At 40.4% G+C, this 23,652-nt stretch overlaps 1 protein-coding gene across 1 annotated transcript in view; it reads right to left on the bottom strand.

Annotated features, from left to right (window-relative positions):
- The window catches only part of LOC306655308 (uncharacterized protein), a gene marked incomplete at its 5' end in the record, with an annotated part of 62,735 nt that overhangs the window by 38,640 nt on the left and 443 nt on the right, over positions 1–23,652 (bottom strand). The gene's annotated exons all lie outside the window — the stretch shown is intronic.

Here is a 23,652-nt window from a genome sequence, read left to right on the forward strand (position 1 = left end):
AATCAAATAGACCACAGCACAATGATTCTGGGTTACTTTAACACACTGCTGTCACAACTGGATAGATCTTCCAAACAAAAACTAAACAAAGAAAACATAGAACTCAATAACACAATAACTTAGACTTAACAGACATATATAGAATATTCCATTCATCAGCCAGCAAATACTCTTTCTTCTCAGCAGCACATAGATCCTCTCTAAAATAAACCATATATTATGCCACAAAGCAGCCCTTAGTAAATGCAAAAAAATAGAGATACTATCTTGTGTTCTATGAGATCATAATGGAATGAATTAGAAATCAATGACAAACTAAAAAACAAATTACTCCAACACCTGGAGACTAAATAATATGCTATTGAATGAAACATGGATAACAAAAAACATCAAGGAAGAGAAAAAAAATGCTTAGGGTAAAAGAGAACAAAGATACAACATATCAAAATCTCTGAGACACTATGAAAGGAGTACTAACAGGAAAATTCATTGCATGGAGCACATTCAAGAAAAGAATAAGGGCTGGGGAGATAGCTCAGCTGGTAGAGTGCGTGCCTCACAAGCAAAAGGCCCTGAGTTCAATCCCCAGTACCTTCAAAAAAAAAAAAAAAAAAAAAAAAAAAAAAAAGAATAAAAAGTCAACAACTAAAGGACCTAACACCTAACATTACATCTCAAAGCCCTAGAAAAAGAAGAGCAGAACAACACCAAAAGTAGTATAAGACAGGAAATAATTAAAATCAGAGCTGAAATCAATGAAATTGAAACAAACAATTCAAAAAATTGACAAAAAAAAGTTGGTTATTTGAAAAAGTAAACAAAATAGATAAACCCTTAGCCACACTAACAAAGAGAAGGAGAGAGAAAACTCAAATTACTAAAATTCATGATGAAAAAGGAAAGATCACGACAGACAACACTAAAATACATAACATAATGAGAAGCTACTTTGAAAATCTATACTCCAACAAAATAGAAAATAGCAAAGATATCGACAAATTTCTAGAGACATATGATCCTCCCAAACTGAACCAGGAGGACACACACAATTTAAACACATCAATTTCAAGCCATTAAATAGAAGAAGCCATGAAAAGCCCACCAACCAAGAAAAGCCCAGGACCAGATGGATTCTCAGTTGAGTTCGACAAGACCTTCAAAGAAGAACTCATTCCACCACTTCTCAAAGTATTTCAGGAAATAGAAAAGGAGGGAACCCTTCCAAACTCATTCTATGAAGCTAATATCACTCTAATACCCGAACCAGACAAAAACACATCAAAGAAAGAAAATTTTAGACCGATATCTCTGATGAATACAGATGCAATAATCCTTAATGAAATTCTGGCAAATTGCATACAAAAACATATTAAGAAGATAGTGTACCACGATCAAGTGGGGTTTGTCGCAGGGATGCAAAATTTGTTCAACATATGGAAATCTATAAAATGTAATTCATCACATCAGTAGACTTAAAGACAAGAATCATATGACTATTTCAATAGATGCGAGGACACGTTTGACAAAATATAGCACCCCTTCATGCTCAAAACAGTAGAAAAAATAGGGATAGTAGGAAATAACTCAACATTGTAAAGGCTATTTATGCTAAGCCCATGGCCAACATCATTCTTTTTTTTTTCTCTCTCTCTCTTTACAGGCTTTAATTAGTATTTCTTTTTCTCTTGGAAAATAATTGGGATTAGCAAACTATGAGTATTTTTTTTTCATCCAAGTAAGTCACTTTAAGATTAGTGTGAATCTTTTTTTTTTATTTATTTTTTATTGTAAACAAATGGGATACATATTGTTTCAGTTTGTACATGGAGTAACAGCATACCATTTGCATATTCATAAATTTACATAGAGTAATGATGTTTGATTCATTCCATTATTTTATTCCTTACCCCCCACCCCTCCCACCTCTCTTTTCCCTCTAGACAGTCCCCCCTTCCTCCATTCTTGTCCCACTCCCACCCCCCATTAAGTGTAATCATACGCTTATCAGTGAAATCATTCTTCTTTTGAATTTTTGAGATTGACTTATCTCACTTAACATGATATTCTCCAGTTTCATCCATTTGCCTGCAAATGCCATAATTTTATGAGTCTTTATAGCTGAGTAATATTCCATTGTATATATATACCACAGTTTCTTTATCCATTCATCAATTGAAGGACATCTAGGTTGGTTCCATAGTCTGGCTACTGTGAATTGAGCCACTATGAACATTGATGTGGCTGTATCTCTGTAGTGTGCTGATTTTAAGTCCTTTGGGTATAGGCCGAGAAGTGGGATAGCTGGGTCAAATGGTACGTCCATTCCAAGTTTTCTAAGGAATCTCCACACTGCTTTCCAGAGTGGCTGCACTAGTTTGCAGTCCCACCAGCAATGTATGAGTGTACCTTTTTCCCCACATCCTCTCCAACACCTATTGTTGCTTGTGTTCTTGATAATCGCCATTCTAATTGGGGTGAGATGGAATCTTAGTGTAGTTTTGATTTGCATTTCTCTTATTACTAAAGATGTTGAACATTTTTCCATATATCTGTTGATTGCTTGTATATCTTCTTCTGTGAAGTGTCTGTTCATTTCCTTAGCCCATTTGTTGATTGAGTTATTTGTATTCTTGGTGTAGAGTTTTTGAGTTCTTTATATATTCTGGAAATTAGTGCTCTATCTGAAGTATGAGAGGCAAAGATATTCTCCCACTCTGTAGGCTCTCTCTTCGCATTGCTGATAGTTTCCTTTGCTGAGAGAAAGCTTTTTAGTTTGAATCTATCCCAGTTATTGATTCTTGCTTTTATTTCTTGTGCTATGGGAGTCCTGTTAAGGAAGTCTGATCCTAAGCCAACAAGGTGAAGATGTGGACCTACTTTTTCATCTATAAGATGCAGGGTCTCTGGTCTGATTTCAAGGTCGTTGATCCATTGTGAATTGAGTTTTGTGCAGGGTGAGAGATAGGGGTTTAGTTTCATTCTGTTGCATATGGATTTCCAGTTTTCCCAGCACCATTTGTTGAAGAGACTATCTTTTCTCCATTGCATATTTTTGGCACCTTTGTCTAGTATTAGAAAATTGTATTTATTTGGGTTTGTGTCCGTGTCCTCTATTCTGTACCATTGATCTACCTGTCTATTTTGGTGCCAATACCATGTTGTTTTTGTTACTATTGCTTTGTAGTATAGTTGAAGTTCTGGTATTGCAATACCCCCAGTTTCATTCTTCCTGCTAAGGATTGCTTTAGCTATTCTGGGTTTCTTATTCTTCCAGATGAATTTCATGATTGCTTGCTCTATTTCTGTGAGGTACGTCTTTGGGATTTTAATTGGAATTGCATTGAATCTGTAGAGCACTTTTGGTAGTATGGCCATTTTGACAATATTAATTCTGCCTATCCAAGAACAAGGGAGATCTTTCCATCTTCTAAGGTCTTCCTTAATTTCTTTCTTCACTGTTTTGTAGTTTTCATTGTAGAGATCTTTTACCTCTTTGGTTAGATTGATACCCAAGTATTTTATTTTTTTGGAGGCTATGGCGAATGGAGTTGTTTTCCTCATTTCCCTTTCAGCTGTTTCATGGCTTGCATATAAAAATGATGTAGATTTATGCGTGTTGATTTTATAGCCTGCTATTTTGCTGAATTCATTGATGAGGTCTAGAAGTTTTCTGGAGGAGTTTTTTGGATCCTCTAAATATAGAATCATGTCATCCGCAAATAGTGACAGCTTAAGTTCCTCTTTTCCTATTCGTATCCCTTTAATTTCTTTAGTCTGCCTAATTGCTCTGGCTAGAGTTTTGAGGACAATGTTGAAAAGAAGTAGTGAAAGAGGACATCCCTGTCTTGTTCACGTTTTTAAAGGGAATGGTTTCAGTTTTTCTCCATTAAGAATGATGTTGGCCATGGGCTTAGCATAAATAGCTTTTACAATGTTGAGGTATGTTCCTACTATCCCTATTTTTTCTAGTGTTTTCAGCATGCAGGGGTGTTGTATATTGACAAATGCTTTTTCTGAGTCAATTGAAATAACCATATGATTCTTATCCTTAAGCCTATTGACATGATGGATTACGTTGATTGATTTACGGATGTTAAACCATCCTTGCATTCCAAGAATGAACCACACTTGATCGTGGTGCACAATTTTCTTAATATGTTTTTGGATACTGTTTGCCAATATTTTGTTAAGGATCTTAGCATCTATATTTCTCAAGGATATTGGTCTAAATTTTTCTTTCTTTCCTTGATGTGTCTTTTCCTGGTTTGGGTATGAGGGTGATATTAGCTTCATAGAATGAGTTCGGTAGGGTACCCTCCTTTTCTATTTCCTGGAATACTTTGAGAAGTATTGGAATGAGTTCTTCTTTGAAGGTCTTGTAGAAGTTGGCTGAGAATCCGTCTGGTCCTACGCTTTTCTTGGATGGTAGATTTTTAATGGCTTCTTCTATTTCATTGCTTGATATTGATCTGTTTTAAATCATATATGTCCTCCTGGTTCAGTTTGGGAGGAGCATATGTCTCTAGAAATTTGTCAATGTCTTCGGTACTTTCTATTTTGTTGGAATACAGATTTTCAAAGTAGCTTCTCATTATGTTATGTATCTCAGTGGTGTCTGTTGTGATATTTCCTTTTGCATCATGCATTTTAGTAATTTGAGTCTTCTCTCTCCTTCTCTTTGTTAGTGTGGCTAAGTGTTTATCTTATTTACTTTCTCAAAGAACCAATTTTTTGTTATGTCAATTTTTTGAATAGTTTCTTTTGTTTCAATTTCATTGATTTCAGCTCTGATTTTAATTATTTCCTGTCTTATACTACTTTTGCTGTTATTCTGTTCTTCTTTTTCTAGGGATTTGAGCTGTAATGTTAGGTCATTTAATTGTTGACTTTTCATTCTTTTCTGGAATGTGCTCCATGCAATGAGTTTTCCTCTTAGTACTGCTTTCATAGTGTCCCAGAGATTTTGATATGTTGTATCATCATTCTCATTGACCTCTAAGAATTTTTTAATCTCCTCTCTGATGTTTTTTGTTATCCATGTTTCATTCAATAGCATATTATTTAGTCTCCAAGTGTTGGAGTAATTTCCTTTTTTTACTTTGTCATTGATTTCTACTCTCAGTCCATTATGATCTGATAGAACACAAGGCAGTATCTCTATCTCTTTGCATTTCCTAAGGGCTGATTTGTGGCATAACATATGGTCTATTTTTGAGAAGGTTCCATGTGCTGCTGAGAAGAAAGTGTATCCGCTTGTTGATGGATGGAATATTCTATATATGTCTATTAAGTCTGGGTTATTGATTGTGTTATTGAGTTCCATGGTTTCTTTGTTTGGTTTTTGTTTGGAAGATCTATCTAGTGATGACAGCGGTGCATTAAAGTCGCCCAGAATTATTGTGTTGTGGTCTATGTGATTCTTGAAATTGAGAAGGATTTGTTTGATGTACAGGGATGCACCATTGTTTGGGGCATAAATATTTACTATTGTTATGTCTTCCTGATTTATGGTTCCCTTAAGCAGTATGAAATGTCCTTCTTTATCCCTTCTGACTAACTTTGGCTTGAAGTCCACTTTATCTGATATAAGGATGGAAACCCCCGCTTTTTTACTGAGTTCATGTACATGGTAGGATTTTTCCCATCCTTTCACCTTTAGTCTGTGGATGTCTTTTTCTATGAGATGAGTCTCTTGCAGGCAGCATATTGTTGGGTCTTTCTTTTTAATCCATTCTGCCAGTCTATATCTTTTGATCGATGAGTTTAGGCCATTAACGTTCAGGGTTATTATTGAGAAATGATTTGTATTCCCAGTCATTTGGCTTATTTTTGGTTTTTAAGTTGGCTTGGTTTCTCCTTTTAGTGCTTTTTCTCTAAGGTAGTTCCTCCCTTTGCTGACCTCCATTGTTGTTTTTCATTTCTTCCTCATGGAATATTTTGTTGAGAACATTCTATAGCGCAGGCTTTCTATTTGTAAATTCTTTTAACTTTTGTTTATCATGGAAGGATTTTATTTCATCTTCAAATCTGAAGGTTAGTTTTGCTGGGTATAGGATTCTTGGTTGGTAACCATGTTCTTTCAGAGCTTGAAATATGTTGGTCTAGGCCCTTCTAGCTTTTAGAGTCTGGGTTGAGATGTCAGCTGCTATCCGTATAGTCTCCCCCTATATGTAATCTGATGCTTTTCTCTTGCAGCCTTCAAAATCCTATCTTTATTTTGAATGTTAGGCATTTTCATTATAATGTGCCTTGGTGTGGATCTGTTATGATTCTGTGCATTTGGTGTTCTGTAAGCCTCTTGTATTTGATTTTCCATTTCATTCTTCAGGTTTGGGAAATTTTCTGCTATTATTTCATTGAATAGGCTGTTCATTCCTTTGGTTTATTTCTCTGTGCCTTCCTCAATCCCAATAATTCTTAAATTTGGTCTTTTCATGATGTCCCATAGTTCTTGGAGATTCTGTTCATGATTTCTTACCATCTTCTCTGTTTGGGTGACTTTATTTTCAAGATTAAATATTTTGTCTTCATTGTTTGAGGTTCTGTCCTCCAAGTGGTCTAGTCTGTTGGTGATGCTTTCCATTGAGTTTTTTATTTGGTTTATTGTTTCCTTCATTTCAAGGATTTCTGTTTTTTTTTTTTTTTTTTTTTTTTTTTTTTTTTGAGAATCTCTATCTCTTTGTTGAAATGATCTTTTGCTTCCTGCAGGTGCTCTTTCAGCTTATTGGTATTATCATTCATTGCCTGCATTTGCTCTCTTATCTCATCCTTTGCTCCATGAATCATCTTAATCATGTATAATCTGAAGTCCTTTTCTGACATTTCTTCTAACATACTGTCATTGGATTCTATTACTATAGAATCTAGATTTGTTTGGATCATTTTCTTCCCTTGTTTTTTCATGTTGTTCATGTATCTTCCCCTCTAGCACTGCAGATCTGGGGTATTGCAGATTTCCCCCTATAGGCTTATAGTGGTCCTATAGGTGTCCAAAACCCTTTCTTTAAGGGGAGATCAATATTAGCAGTACCCAAATCAGACACTATGCAATCCTAGGCCAAATAGCCCCTATGGGGACAATAACATCATGTAAATAAGGGAGAAAGTGACTCTGAGGGAACAGGTAAACAGAAGGAAAAGAAAGCAAGAAACATAAAGAAATAAAAACTTAATATTTTTTAAAAAGGCAAAAAAAGAAAATTCTACTGTATAACCATCATATACTAATGAAACCTCCTGATGTATGAGAGGTACCTGACAATGGGCTTCAAGCCTCCAGCAGGCGTTGCAAGATGAGATTTGCCCCATCCGAAGATCGGAGCTATGGCTTCCAGGATAATCCAAGATGGCTGCTCTGGCTTCCAAATGTGTTGGCAAATGGGGAGCTGCAGCTCAGGGGTGGACATGGTCAGCTGGAGGTCCTGGAGACAGGATGCAGTTGGTCCGGCAGTGGTCCTGGAGGTCGGGTGTGTTTGTTGTGGTTGTGGGATCCAGGAGGCCAGGTGCAAGCAGTTGGTCTGGGTTCCCAGTGATAGGGCAAGTCAGTTGGTCTGGGGGTCCTGGCAGCAGGGAGCAGTCAGTTGATGTAAGGGCCCAAGAGGCAGGGAGTGATCGGTCGGGCTGAGGGATCCTGGAGACGGGACTCAGTCAGTCCAGCCAGGGGTCCTACAGGGCCTGGCTGTTGTCTCAAAATGGCGGCAGCCACGTGTAATCAAACCTGCAGATACTGTAACACTGAACTTCCAGGCAGCAGCAGGCAGCTGGTTCTCCACTGGCGTCTGTGGTCGATCTGCTAGCAGCTATCGGACAATCGGGAGGTGAACCTCGAGCGTTGGGTGATGGATAGGGGCAAGGCAGGCGATGGACAGGCAAGAGGCAGGCAAATGGCGGATGACAAACGCCTGACAGTGAGCAATCTGCTCTCAAAAAAGGCGTCGATATGTTGGCAGATTGCAGGTGATCACAGCAGACAAATGGGGTAAAGAGCAGGGGATTGATAAGCAGCAAAAACTGCCTCACCGAGAAACAGATATCCTCTGCTTGAATCCGGCGTTGCAGAGCGACAAGGAATGCAGCCTCCCTCTAGACCGTCCTCTTGGACTCCCCAGCATCATTCTTAATGAGAAAAACTAAAAGCATTCCCTTTAAAAACTGGAGCAAGACAGGGATGCTCTCTTTCACCACTTCTATTCAACATCATCCTTAAAATACTAGCCAGAGTAATCAGACAGAACAAAGAAATTAAAGGGATCTGAATAGGAAAAGAAGAACTCAAGCTGTCACTATTTGCTAATGACATAATTCTATATTTAGAGGATCCAAAACCTCCACCAGAAAATTTCTAGGCCTCATAAATGATTTCAGAAAAATGGTAGGATATAAAATCAACACACATAAATCTAAAGCATTTTTATTCATTAGAAATGAAACATCTGAAAGGGAAATGAGGAAAACAACTCCGTTTACAATAGCCTCAAAAAACCCCCAAAATACTTGGGAATCAATCTAACCCAAGAGGTAAAAGATCTCTACAATGAAAACTACAAAACATTGAAGAACGAAATTGAGGAAGACTTTAGAAGATGGGAAGATCTCACATGTTCTTGGATAGACAGAATTAATATTATCAAAATGGCCATACTACCAAAAGTGCTCTACAGATTCAATGCAATTCCAATTAAAATCCCAATGACGTACCTCACAGAAATAGAGCAAGCAATCATGAAATTCATCTGGAAGAACAAAAGACTCAAAATAGCCAAAGCAATCTTGGTCAGGAAGACTGATGCAGGAGGTATCACAATACCAGAACTTAAACTCTACTGTAGAGCAATAGTAACAAAAATGGCATGGTATTGGCACCAAAATAGGCAGGTAGACTAATGGTACAGAATAGAAGATAACAGAGACATACCCACATAAATTGTTATCTCATACTAGAAAAGGTGCCAAAAACTTACAATGGAGAAAAGATAGCCTCTCCAACAAATGGTGCTGGGAAAACTGGAAATCCATATGCAGTAAGATGAAATTAAGCCCTTGTCTCTCACCCTGTACAAATTCAACTCAAAATGGATCAAGGACCTAGGAATTAGAACTGAGACCCTTCACCAAATAGAAGAAAAAGTAAGCCCGAATCTCCATCACGTTTGCTTGGGACCAGACTTCCTTAACAAGATCCCCATAGTGCAAGAAATAAAAGCAAGAATCAATAAATGGGATAGATTTAAACTAAAAAACTTTTTCTCAGTAAAGGAAATAATAATGTGAAAAGGGAGCCTACAGAGTGGGAGAAAATCTTTTACACACACACCTCAGACAGAGCACTCATCTCCAATGTTTATAAAGAACTTAAAAAACTTTACACCCAAAATATGAAGAACCCAATCAATAAATGGGCTAAATAACTGGGCAGACACTTCACAGAAGAAGATATACAGGTGATCAACAAATATATGAAATTCCCTAGGAATTAGAAAATGCAAATTAAAGCTACCTTACAAGTTCATCTAACTCCAATTAGAATGGCTATTATGAAGAACACAAGCAATAATAAGTGTTGGCATGGATGTGGGGAAAAAGGCACACTCATACATTGTTGGTGGAGTTGCAAATTGGTGCAGCCATGCTAGAAAGTAGTATGGTGATTCCTCAAAAAGCTTGGAATGGAACCACCATTTGACCCAGCTATCCCACTCCTTGGTTTATACCCAAAGGACTTAAAATCAGCATACTACAGAGATACAGCTACATCAATGTTCATAGCTGCTCAACACAATAGCTAGATTGTGGAACCAACTGAGATGCCCTTCAATTGATGAATGGATAAAGAAACTATGGTATATATACATAATGGAATATTACTCAGCCATAAAGAATAAAATTATGGCATTTGCTGGTAAATGGATGAAGTTGGAAAATATCATGCTAAGTGAAATAGGCCAAGCCCAAAAAAACCAAAGGCCAAATGTTTTCTCTGATAAGTGGATGACAATATATAACTAAAGGGGGTGGGGGAGGAGAAGAATGAAGGAACTTTGGATGGTGTAGAGGAAAATGGGATGGGAGGGGGTGGGTGACAGAAAGGTAGTAGAATGAAACAGACAGTATTACCCCATGTATATGTATGATTACATGAATGGTGTGAATCTACATTGTGCACAACCATAGAAATGAAAAGTTGTACCCCATTTGTGTACAATGAATCAAAATGAAGTCTGTAAAAATAAAAATATTTTTAATGAAAAAAATAATAAAAGAAGGAAAGGGGAAGCCAGGTGTGCAGGCACACCCCTATCATCCCAACTACTCCAAGCCTGAGGCAGGCAAACCATAAGTTTAAGGCCATTCTGGGCAATTTATGGAAACTGTCTCAAAATTAAAAAGTCTGGGGATGTCTCTCAATGGTAGAGCACAACTAGGTTCAATTCCAAGTACAGGGGTGGGAGGTATCAAGAAGGGAAAGGGAGTCAAGTGAAGATATTTGGGAGACTGCAGCAGGAGAATGGCAAGTTCAAGGCTAACCTAGGAAATTTACCAAGACCCTGTCTTAATTTAATTATTTATTCTAATAAATGCATTTAATTTAGGGCTGGAGCTGACCAGGAGCGGTGGCACACACGTGTAATCACAGCAACTCAAGAGGTTGAGGCAGGAGGATCACCAATTTCAAAGCCAGTCTCAGCAACTTAGCCGGACTCTGTCTCAAATGAAAAATCTAGAAAGAAGAAGTAGAAGAAGAAGAAGAAAAATAGGAGGAGCAATTGGGGATGTGGCTCAATGGGTAAGTGCCCCTGGGTTAAATTCCCAGTAACTAAAAAAAGCAGAGGGCTTGACTGGGGCTGGAATTCAATGGGAGAGTGTTTGTCTAGCACTTGAGAGCCTAGATTCAATTGCCAATACAGCAAAAAAGAGAGGGATGAGCAGGATGGAGAGGACAAGGACAATGAAGAACCAGCACATCTGCTGCAAATCCCAAAGACAAAAAAAAAAAAGACAAAATCTGTAAAACTCCAACGTACAGCAAAGTACTAGACAAGTGTTTTGTTGGTTGGTTGGTACTGGGGTTTGAACCCAGGGCCCCTTTACCACTGAGCCACATCCCCAGTGTAAGAAATCCCACGAAAACCATGCCGGACACGGGAAATCACATAAGGGAGTTTATTAAGCAAACAGAGTGTCTCCCTGCAGGGTAAGAGAGAAAATGAGAGGAAAAGATAAAGGAAAGAGAAAGGGCACGCGCTAGAGAGAGTGGAAAACAAGGAGGAGCAAGAAAGTGAAGGACCTCCAAAAAGGAGACCCCGACTCTATCCCTGGGACCGACGGCAACCCCAATCAACCACAGGAGGCGTCACTTGATGCAAACCGCAAGAGGTGTTTATTCCAGCGCGCTGGGACCCGACTCGTGACTCACGCAGGAGTGCAAGGGTCGAGTCCCTAGCAGAAAATCTTACAAGTTTATAAAGGCAGAAAACCACACATCGGGAGGGGTTGCACATGAAAGGAAGAAAAAGGAAAAGAAAAGAAAAATGGGGGAACAAAGCTGCCGGGAAATTCCAAAGGGGGTCTGAGTTGTCTGATAACATAGAACATGTTTTACAATGTTTTACAACAGGGCGTAGATTCTGGTCAATAGTTTCTGGTAATCCTACTGTTTGAGCACTATCTAGCTATCTGGCCCAATTTACTCTTTTACCCTCTGTTTGGGGCTATTTCCTGGAACAGCTTTAGGGGCTTTTGCTCCCATCACTGGGAGGGTGACCTCAGGGAGTTAAGATAACCGGGAGGGTGACCTCAGGGAGTTAAGATAACCAGGAGGGTGACCTCAGGGAGTTAAGACAATGGGCGGGAGACCTTAGGGAGTTGAGATAAAATAGCTTAAAAAAAATGTTCATTCTTTCAAAAGCAAGTTGGGGGAGAGAAAAGCAAGAGAGAAAAGATGGCAGTGAAGTTATCTTTAAGAATCCCACCAGACTAACAGGGGACCAATAACGGAGAAGGATACTTGCAAGTTGACTGATGAACCAAGAGCTAGCTAGGATGTTCACAGACTGACAGTAGTTGGGAAGCGGGGAAAATGGCTGCACTAGAAAGGGCGGGGAGAGCAGCTTTCAGACTGACAAGCTAGGTTGTGATGCAATGGAAAGGGCAGGGGAGCAGCTTTGTATTACACCCAATCCTTTTTATTTTCTTATTTTGAGACAGGTTTCACTAAATTGCTTAGGGCCTCACTAAGTTGCTGAGGCTGGCCTCAAACTTCAATTCCTTCTGCCTCAGACTGGAGAGCTGCTGGGATCACAGGCATGCCCCACCAGCCAGCTGCATTACGGCATCTAAATTAGAAAGGGGCAGAGCAGGCCAATGCGGCTGGCTTCGTGGGAGCAGGGCGGCAGCGGGTGGTCATGCTGCATTGCCGAGGTAAAGGTGACCCAGACCATGGTTGGACGCAAACCTGCAAAGGAAAGTGGTAAGGCCCAGGCCAAGGCAGTGACTGGCTCACAAAGAGCTGGACTACATTTTTCTGGAGGCCACATCCACAGACACTTGAGACTCGCGCCACAAGCACACAGATGGATGGATGCCACTGCTGCCGAGTCCAGTGCGGCAGTTTTGGAGCACTGCCCAGGAGCTGGAGCTGACAGGTAGAGCTTCCAAGGATCTCAAAGAAAAGTATATCACTCCAGGTCACTTGCAGCTTGCAGTCCGTGGTGATGAAGAGTTTTCTTTCTCTTATCAAGGCTACCATTGCTGAGGATAGTGTGCTGCCTCACAACCACCAGTCTATGGGCAGAAGGAACAGCAGAAAACGGCTTACATGGTTGTTTACCACCCTCTTCCTCCATGTCATTGTCCTGTAACTGGGACAGAAGATAACACTGGGGATATGTGGAATTTTTAAAAACAGTTAAAAGGAAAGACATAGACAATTACTGTAGACTTGCTAAAAGAAACGTATGTTCTTAGACTCGAAGTTTGATCAAGTATTTTTTTAATGTGGTGACATTTGTGTATTGATTGGCTGTTTCTGCCACGTGTTTATTACAAAAATGGAATTTATAAACTTTTTTTTTGTAGTATTGGGTATTGAACCCAGAGCCTTGTGCATGTGAGGCAAGCACTCTACCAACCGAGTTATAGCCCCAGACGGATAAACCATTTTTTACAATATGAATTGTCTCAAAATAAAAAATTTTAGGGGGATTCAAGATGGCGGACTAGAGGGTGGCTGCGTTTCGTGTTGCTCCAGGACTCAGGACTCAAGAAGAGGAGATATAGAGAGCCTTGGGACCAACTCAAAGCAGCCAGGCGAGAGTCTCCCACTGGGCAGGCGTCCCGGACGGGGCAGGAGTCCTGGACGGGGCGGTAGCCCCGAAAGCAGGGATCTTTGCAAAGTAGAACTGCCGGCGAGGCGCCCCTCCCCCCGCCGGAGCAGTGATCGCAGACAGCTGGGAGCATTGAAGAGGGGGCTGCCCAGAGGAGAAGGAGAAATACGGGCTCGGCACGTCGCTTGGAATTGGAGCAGCTGCACCAGGGCTCCGGGCGGCTATCCGGAGGAGCAGCGTGGACTCAGGACTCAAGAAAAGGAGATATTGAGAGACTTGGGACCAACTCAAAGCAGCCGGGTGTTTCCCACTGGGCAGGCGTCCCGGACGGGGCGGTAGCCCCCGGACGGGGCGGTAGCCCCGAAAGCAGGGATCTTTGCAAAGTAGAACTGCCGGCGAGGCACCCCTCCCCCCGCCGGAGCAGTGATCGCAGACAGCTGGGAGCATTGGAGAGGTGGCTGTTCACCACAGCGCTTGGACTCGGCGCAACCCACCCGGGCTCTGGGAGGCTGCCCAAAGGAGAAGGTGCTTGGTGAGCTGTTTGGACTGAAAGGGACCACCCCTGAACACAGGGGGCTGCCCAGAGGAGAAGGAGAAATACGGGCTCGGCACGTCACTTGGAATTGGAGCAGCTGCGCCAGGGTTCTGGGCGGCTATCCGGTGGAACAGCGTGGTGAGTGGTTTGGTCCCAGAGCATCCGCTCCTGAACATAGGGGGGTTGTCTGGAGAAGGAGGAGGAGCGCGGCGGGGTGCTTGGGCTAGAAGTGGCTGCACCAGGGCTACGGGAGGCAGTCGGGACAAGAAGGTGCACAGTGAGTTCTTGGGACTCGTGACGCACCAGATCTCTGGGTGACTGCCTGGTGGAGAAAGTGGTGCGTGGTGGGTCACTTGGTCTTAGAGCGACCGCACGGAACAACAGGTGGCTGCCGGAGGAAAAGGCGTGTGGCGGGTCACTGGGACTCGGAGCGATTGTAAGGGGCTCCAGGTGGCTGCTCAGAGGAGGGGCCGCATAGCCGGGCGAAAAGTGCAGAGCAGGGTCCTAGACGGCTTCTTGGTGGAAGGGCCCCACAGACAAACTGAGGGGCGGAGCGAAGGCTCCAGGACTGCAGGCAGCTTCTCTGAGGAGAGGCAGCCTAAGGAGATTCGTTTGCGAAGGGTGAGGCTTCCAGGCCCAGGAGGTAGGTCCGTCCCTGGGAACATTGCAGAAGAAGGCTGCCCAGCCCAGGCAGTAGTTGTGAATTGAACGGAACCTCTGGGAGGAAAACCGACCAGCGAGACCTCCCCACCAGGTGACTCCTCCCTGTTGGGTGAGGTTCTCCCAAAAGGACCGTAAAATCAGAGACACAGGCCCAAACTGGTCTTGCATCAGCCCACAACCTACTTCCCTTCTGGATGACCATTCATCAGCAAGTGACGGTACCTCTGCCCACTAACAGGGAATATACCCCACCAGAAGGCCACCACCCCTAGGGAGTCAGCTCCCTTGTGGAGCACTGCATTATCAACTTCCTCCAAGATTTCAGGCTACTGAAGACTAAGAGGGAATATAATAGAAATCTTCAGGGATATTATAAGACAATAGAGGAAATCTGCAATATCACAGCGGTCAACTGATACCTGAACAATATGAGAAAACAAGGAAAGAAAATGCTGCAAACAAATCTAGATGTTACATCAATGAAACCCAACGACAGCATGGCAGAAGAAATGACAGAAAGGGAGTTCAGAATGCACATAATTAAAATGCTCAGGGAAGCAAATGACGAGATGCAAGAGCAAATGCAGGCACTGAATGATCGCACCAATCGACAGTTAAAAGAGCAAATACAGGAAGCAAAAGATCACTTCAATAAAGAGTTAGAGATATTGAAAAAAAACCAAACAGAAATCCTTGAAATGAAGGAAACAATTAAGAACTCCATAGAAAGCATAACCAATAGAATAGAACACCTGGAAGACAGAACATCAGACATTGAAGATAAAATATTTAACCTTGAAAACAAAGTTGAACAAACAGAGAAGATGGTAAGAAATCATGAACAGAATCTCCAAGAACTATGGGATATCATGAAGAGGCCAAATTTAAGAATTATTGGAATTGAGGAAGGCTTAGAGAAACAAACCAAAGGAATGAACAATCTATTCAATGAAATACTATCAGAAAATTTCCCAAATCTGAAGAATGAAATGGAAGATCAAGTACAAGAGGCTTATAGGACTCCAAATATACAAAATTACAACAGACCCACACCAAGGCACATTATAATGAAAATGCCCAATATACAAAATAAAGACAGAATTTTAAAGGCCGCAAGAGAGAGGAATCAAATTACATTCAGGGGGAAACCAATACGGATATCAGCAGATTTTTCAATCCAGACCCTAAAAGCTAGAAGAGCCTGGAACAACATTTTTCAAGCCCTGAAAGAAAATGGATGCCAACCAAGAATCTTATACCCAGCAAAACTTACCTTCAAATTTGATGATGAAATAAAATCCTTCCATGATAAACAAAAGCTAAAAGAATTTACAAAAAGAAAGCCAGCATTACAGAACATTCTCAGCAAAATATTCCACGAGGAAGAGATGAAAAACAAAGAAACAAATCAGCAATGGGAGGAACCATCCTAAAGGAATTGTCAAATAAAGGAAGAACCAAGTCATCTCAAAATAAATAAATAAATAAATAAATAAATAAATAAAATGAACCAAATGACCGGGAATACTAATCATATCTCAATAATAACCCTGAATATTAATGGCCTGAACTCATCAATCAAAAGACATAGACTGGCAGATTGGATCAAAAAGAAAGATCCAACAATATGTTGCCTGCAAGAGACTCACCTCGTAGAAAGAGATACACATAGACTAAAGGTGAAAGGATGGGGGAAAACATATCATGCACATGGACTCAGCAAAAAAGCTGGGGTATCCATCCTCATTTCAGATAAGGTGGACTTCAAGTCAAAACTAGTCAAAAGGGATAAAGAAGGACATTACATACTGCTTAAGGGAACCATAAATCAGCAAGACATAACAATCATAAACATCTATGCTCCAAACAGTGGCTCATCCATGTATGTCAAACAAATCCTTCTCAATTTCAGAAACCAAATAGACCATAACACAATAATACTAGGTGATTTTAACACGCCTCTCTCACCACTGGACAGATCTTCCAAACAAAAATTGAACAAGGAAACCATAGATCTCAATAACACAATCAATAATTTAGACTTAACGGACATTTATAGAATATACCATCCAACCAAGAGCGAATACACTTTCTTCTCAGCAGCACATGAATCCTTCACTAAAATAGACCATATATTATGCCACAAAGCTAATGTAAGCAAATACAAGAAGATAGAGACACTACCTTGTATTCTATCAGATCATAATGGTTTGAAGTTAGAAATAAATGAAAGAGTAAAAAACAGAAGCTACTCCAACACCTGGAGATTAAACAATATGCTATTACATGATGAATGGATAACAGAAGATATTAGGAAGGAAATTTAAAAATTCCTAGAGGTAAATGAGAACAAAGAAACATCATATCAAAATCTCTGGGACACTATGAAAGCAGTACTTAGAGGGAAATTTATTTCATGGAGCGCATTCAATAAAAGAAGTAAAAATCAACAAATAAACAACCTAACACTTCAGCTCAAAGCCCTAGAAAAAGAAGAACAGACCAACACCAAAAGTAGTAGAAGACAGGAAATAGTTAAACTCAGAGCTGAAATCAACGAAATTGAAACAAAAGAAACTATACAAAAAATTGACAAAATAAACAGTTGGTTCTTTGAAAAAATAAACAAAATTGATAAACCCTTAGCCACTCTAACAAAGAGAAGACGAGAGAAAACCCAAATCACCAAAATTCGGAATGAACAAGGAAATATCACAACAGACACGATTGAAATACAAAACATAATTAGAAGCTATTTTGAAAATCTATATTCTAACCAAATAGAAAATTTCGAAGACATCAACAGGTTTCTAGAGACATATGAATTGCCTAAATTGAACGAGGAGGACATACAAAATTTAAATAGAACAATTTCAAGTAATGAAGTAGAAGAGGTCATCAAAAGCCTACCAACAAAGAAAAGTCCAGGACCAGATGGGTTCTCAGCCGAGTTCTACAAAATCTTTAAAGAAGAGTTCATTCCAATACTTCTCAAAGTATTCCATGAAATAGAAGAGGAGGTTACCCTCCCAAACTCATTCTATGAAACCAATATTACCCTGATACCCAAGCCAGACAGAGATAAATCGAGGAAAGAAAATTTCAGACCGATATCATTAATGAACATTGACGCAAAAATTCTCAATAAAATTTTAGCAAATCGCATACAAAAATATATTAAAAAGATAGTGCACCACGATCAAGTGGGTTTTATCCCAGGGATGCAAGGTTGGTTCAACATCCGGAAATCAATAAATGTAATTCACCATATCAATAGACTTAAAGTCAAGAACCACATGATTATTTCAATAGATGCAGAAAAAGCATTTGATAAAATACAACACCCCTTCATGCTCAAAACGCTAGAAAAAATAGGGATAGTGGGAACATTCCTTAACATTGTAAAGGCCATCTATGCTAAGCCCATGGCTAATATCATTCTAAACGGTGAAAAACTGAAAGCATTCCCCCTAAAAACTGGAACAAGACAGGGATGCCCTCTTTCACCACTCCTATTCAATATCGTTCTTGAGACTCTAGCCAGAGCAATTAGACAGACCAAGGAAATTAAAGGAATACGAATAGGAAAAGAAGAACTCAAACTATCCCTATTTGCGGATGATATGATTATATACTTAGAGGAACCAGGAAATTCCACCAGAAAACTGTTAGAACTCATAAGTGAATTCAGTAAAGTGGCAGGTTACAAGATCAATGCTCATAAATCCAATGCATTTTTATACATAAGTGAGGAATCCTCAGAAAGAGAAATTATGAAAACTACCCCATTCACCATAGCATCGAAAAAAATAAAATACTTGGGAATCAATCTCACAAAAGAGGTAAAAGACCTCTACAATGAGAACTACAGAACACTAAAGAAAGAAATCGAAGAAAACCTTAGAAGATGGAAAGATCTCCCATGTTCTTGGATAGGCCGAATTAATATTGTCAAAATGGCCATACTACCAAAAGTGCTACACAGATTCAATGCAATCCCAATTAAAATCCCAATGACGTACCTTACAGAAATAGAGCAAGCAATCATGAAATTCATCTGGAAGAATAAGAAACCCAGAAGAGCTAAAGCAATCCTTCGCAGGAAAAATGAAGCAGGGGGTATCGTAATACCCGAACTTCAACTTTATTACAAAGCAATAGTAACAAAGACGGCATGGTACTGGTACCAAAATAGACAGGTAGATCAATGGTACAGAATAGAGGACACGGACACAAACCCAAATAAATACAATTTTCTAATACTAGACAAAGGCGCCAAAAATATGCAATGGAAAAAAGATAGCCTCTTCAACAAATGGTGCTGGGAGAATTGGAAATCCATATGCAACAGAATGAAACTAAACCCATATCTCTCACCATGCACGAAACTAAACTCAAAATGGATTAAGGACCTTGGAATCAGACCAGAGACTCTGCAGATTATAGAAGAAAAAGTAGGTCCCTATCTTCAACATGTCGACCTAGGACCAGACTTCCTCAACAGGACTCCCATAGCACAAGAAATAAAAGCAAGAATCAATAACTGGGATAGATTCAAACTAAAAAGTTTTCTCTCAGCAAAGGAAACTATCAGTAATGTGAAGAAAGAGCCTACAGAGTGGGAGAATATCTTTGCCAATCATACTTCAGATAGAGCACTAATCTCCAGAATCTATAAAGAACTCAAAAAACTCTACACCAACAATACAAATAATCCAATCGACAAATGGGCTAAGGAAATGAACAGACACTTCACAGAAGAAGATGTACAAGCAATCAACAAACATATGAAAAAATGTTCAACATCTCTAGTAATAAGAGAAATGCAAATCAAAACCACCCTAAGATTCCATCTCACCCCAATTAGAATGGCGATTATCAAAAATACAAGCAACAGGTGTTGGCGAGGATGTGGGGAGAAAGGTACACTCATACATTGCTGGTGGGGCTGCAAATTAGTGCAGCCACTCTGGAAAGCAGTGTGGAGATTCCTTAGAAAACTTGGAATGGACCCTCCATTTGACCCAGCTATCCCACTCCTTGGCCTATACCCAAAGGATCTAAAATCAGCATACTACAGAGATACAGCCACATCAATGTTCATAGCTGGTCAATTCACAATAGCCAGACTATAGAACCAACCTAGATGCCCTTCAATTGACGAGTGGATAAAGAAACTGTGGTATATATACACAATGGAATATTACTCAGCCATAACGAATGACAAAATTATGGCATTTGCAGGCAAATGGATGAAATTGGAGAATATCATGCTAAGTGAGATAAGCCAATCTCAAAAAGACAAGGGACGAATGATATCACTAATAAGTGGAGGATGACACATAATGGGGGGGAGGGAAGGGTTAGGGTTAGGGTTAGAGTTAGGGTTAGGGAGGGGGGCAAGTATGGAGGAAGAAAGTACTGTATAGAGGGTAAAGAGGGGTGGGAGGGGTGGGGGGAAGGGGAAAAAATAACAGAATGAATCAAACAACATTACTGTATGTGGATTTATGATTACACAAATGGTATGCCTTTGCGCCATGTACAAACACAGAGGCAACATGTATCCCATTTGTTTACAATTAAAAAAAAAAAATTTTAAAAAGGGCTAGGGATGTGGCTCAGAGGTTAAGCATCCCTGGGTTCAATCCCTGGTACAAAATTCTCGAACTGTTCTGTTCTTGATGTTTTGGAAATATTTTGCTCAGCTTTTGAAATTTTTTCTAAATCAATATTTAATTATAGTAATTTGTTTGTAAGTATAATTACTCTTTGGTTTCGGGTCCTAAATTTCATAAGACCATTAGAGATGTTTAAATTATGTTAAAATGTTAAAGGTATGCTGCATGTTAAATACATGCCTGTAATCCTAGTGGCTTGAGAGGCTGAAGCAAGAGGATCACAAGTTAAAAGCCAGTCTCAGCTTAGCAAGACCCTAAGCATCATAGCAAGACCTTGTCTCTAAACCAAAAATAAAAAGTACTGGGAATGTGGTTCAGTGGTTAAGTGCTCTTGGGTTAAATTCCTGGTACCAAAAATAAAATCAAAATATAAAATATTAAAGGTATAAAAATCAAATTATGTTTAACCAGGTTTCTATTAAATGCCTTAGTTGAAAAAATAAAATTATAAACGCAATCGAACTACTTTGGAAAACACAGAAGGTAACAGAAAATTGCCCTTCCTTAAATAGTAGGTAAAAGATGCCAGGTGTGGTGGTACATGCCTATATTCCCAGTTACTCAGGAGGCTGAGGCAGGAGGATCACAAGATCAAGGCCAGTCTGTGCAATTAACAAAGACCCTGTTTCAAAATAAAAGAATTTTTTTGAAAAAAGGATTGGGAATGTAGGTCAGAGGTACAGCACCCCTGTGTTAATCCCCAGTACTGAGAAAATTAATTAATTAATTAAAAGAGATCTATGGAATTGTCTAAGAAACTTAGTGAGAGGCCTTATCTCCAAATAAAAAATAAAAAGGGGGCTGGAGATTTGATTCAGTGGTACAGCACTCCTGGGTTTGCTTCCCAGTAACACAAAATAAAACCCTGGCCCTATAGAGGTACTTCGTGGTCTTCATTGAATCCTCTCCTCTTGTTTCTCCCATCTCCTTGTTAGGTTAGCAAAAATCTAAATAAACTTTCTAGCTTCACTTGGTTTTGTTTTGTTTTGGTACCAGGGATTTGAACCCAGGCATGTTTAATCACTGAACCACATCCCCAACCCTTTATTTTTTTATTTTGAGACATGGTTTTGCTAATTTGCTTAGGGCCTCAAACTTGTCATCCTCCTGCTTTAGCCTCCCATGTCACTGGGAATCCAGGTGTGTGCCACAATGACCAGCTTCACTTGTTCTTTATTTTATATATATTTTATGCAGTACAAAGGATAGAAATCAGTGCCTCATACATGCTAGGCAAGTGCTCTGCCACTGATCTACAGCCCCAGTCCTCTTAACTGACTTAAAATCACTAATTTGGGAGGTCACACAGCTGCATAATACATTATTAGTCTTTCACTGGCTTTGCTGTAGGTAATACTTCTAACATGTGGGCTGTGGCGCTAACAGTAGCTTCAGGGACCTGAGGCTACATTCATTCTTCATTTGATTCTTCATTGCCCGTGTCTGATGGGCAACTGCAACAGGATGAAAACACTTGGCATTTCTGTCTTTATTGTGCCTGCTCCTTCATTGCCTTAACTTTTGGGTCAGATTATACCCAACTCTGCATGTAGATATGTTGAGCATTTGAGAAATGTTTTGTCCAGAACTATGATATAGGGCTAACTTGACCTAGACTTGCCTAGTCTTCCAGTCCCCTCTACCCCAACCCTTCAAGGCTAAAGATACCTACCAGCTGCCATGACCAGAAACATGACCATGAAAGGAGTGAAAAGAGGTTGTTACCAAAAACTCAGTCCTTGTCCCCATTGTCAATCCAATAATGAGGACACAGCTTTTGCCAGCAAAGGACAGGCAACTCCTATCCTAGAGGCTATGATTTTGCCCATCACGGGGATAGGAGGCTTTTGGATTGGTGATTCAAAGGCTATATTCCACATGTTCTCTGTCCAGAGTTGTAATTCCCTTGTTAATTTGGGAGAGTCATTTCTGAGACCTTTTAGTGACATCCCCTAAGTCTGGATTACTTCATTCCTGTGGTATGTATGTGCTCAAGGACAGATAACTCTGTCTAGGATGGAGAAGAAAGGTAATCCTGTTTCCTCTGAGATTAGGGAGAGGGAGATATAAGGGAGGAACAGGAAGAGAGGAAGAGAAAAAACATGTCCATTTAAAAAATAAGTCACAGTTGGGGCTGGAGTTATAGCTTGGTGGTAGAGCACTTGCCTAGCACTGTGAGGCACTGGGTTTGATCCTCATTAAAAATAAAGGCATTGTGTCCATATACAACTAAATACACACACACACACACACACACACACACACACACACATATATATATAGATATATATATTTTTTTTTAAATAAGGCACAGTGGCAGAGCAGCAAGCATAAAGTGGACCAGTGTTACGAAGTGGCGCACCCAAGTTCCTGGATGATCTCTACCTAGTTTTAGAAAAACATGAGTATTCCTCTCTTTCATTATCCTATCCTTCTCCCTCATTATTCCTATCTATAACCCTTCAAATCCCTTGGAGTTGTGAAGCTGAATAAAGCCCAAACTTTATGCTATTCCTTAAATTTTTTTCCCAAAAGCAAGGCAAAGGAGATTAATTAATTAAATTGAACTTTTTTTCTTTCTGGTGAGAATGTAGAAGATGAGATTTTTTTTTTTTCTCAAATTCAGGAATTATGCTTGGTTTTGTCCTACTCCATGTTATATACAAAAATATCCTGGCAATTCTCTGTTCTCAACAGGATAGAAAGCCTCATGCCTCTCAGCCTGGGCTCCGAAAATTTCATGGAGCCTATTAACTCAAAATTGGATATAAAGAAGCAAGTAGAGGCAAATACCCTTAGTTATGAGTCCCCTCTCCCTTTTCCGTCACTTTCATCTTTCAGCTTTACCATTCACTAGGCAGAAGTAGGACAAGGTTAAATTGAAGGCAGTTTCTTTTCCCAAGCAAAGAAGCCACGTTTTTCTTCTGTGTATTACATATTTGATTGTGTTCCTGGTTGGGGATTTCAAAGACCACATAATTCCCTGGTGCCTGATCCCTCCACGGTCTGACAACCAGGATGCTTAAGTTTGTTTTCTAAGGCAGTTTGGAAATTGTGGATGACAAGGATTACTGTGTCCTCTGGGATCCAGGCAGACAGACACCGACCGCTGTCTCCTCCAGCCGCCTCTCCTGGTTCCACGGAGGCACACGGGCCAACGCAACCCGGCTGATGGCGCCCAGATTAACGCGCCCTGGCGCGGGTGAACTGGCCCTGCCAGCTCCGGGGAGAGCTGCGAGGCGCAGGGCGGCCACCAGAGGGCGAGCGAGCGAGCGAGCGCAAGGGCTCGCGCTATGGCGCCTCCCCATCGGGAAGGGAAGGTGGTCCACCGCCGACCAGAGTAAGCTGAGGTCAGGGAGTTCCGCAGGGAGAGCAGGGCCCGCCTCCTCCTGGACCTGCCGGCCTCGGCGTCCTGTGCTCCCGCCCCTCCATTCCCAACAGACCAGGGCCA

Source organism: Sciurus vulgaris (assembly GCF_902686455.1).
Source record: "Sciurus vulgaris genome assembly, chromosome: 2".
Classification (NCBI taxonomy): Eukaryota; Metazoa; Chordata; class Mammalia; order Rodentia; family Sciuridae; genus Sciurus; species Sciurus vulgaris.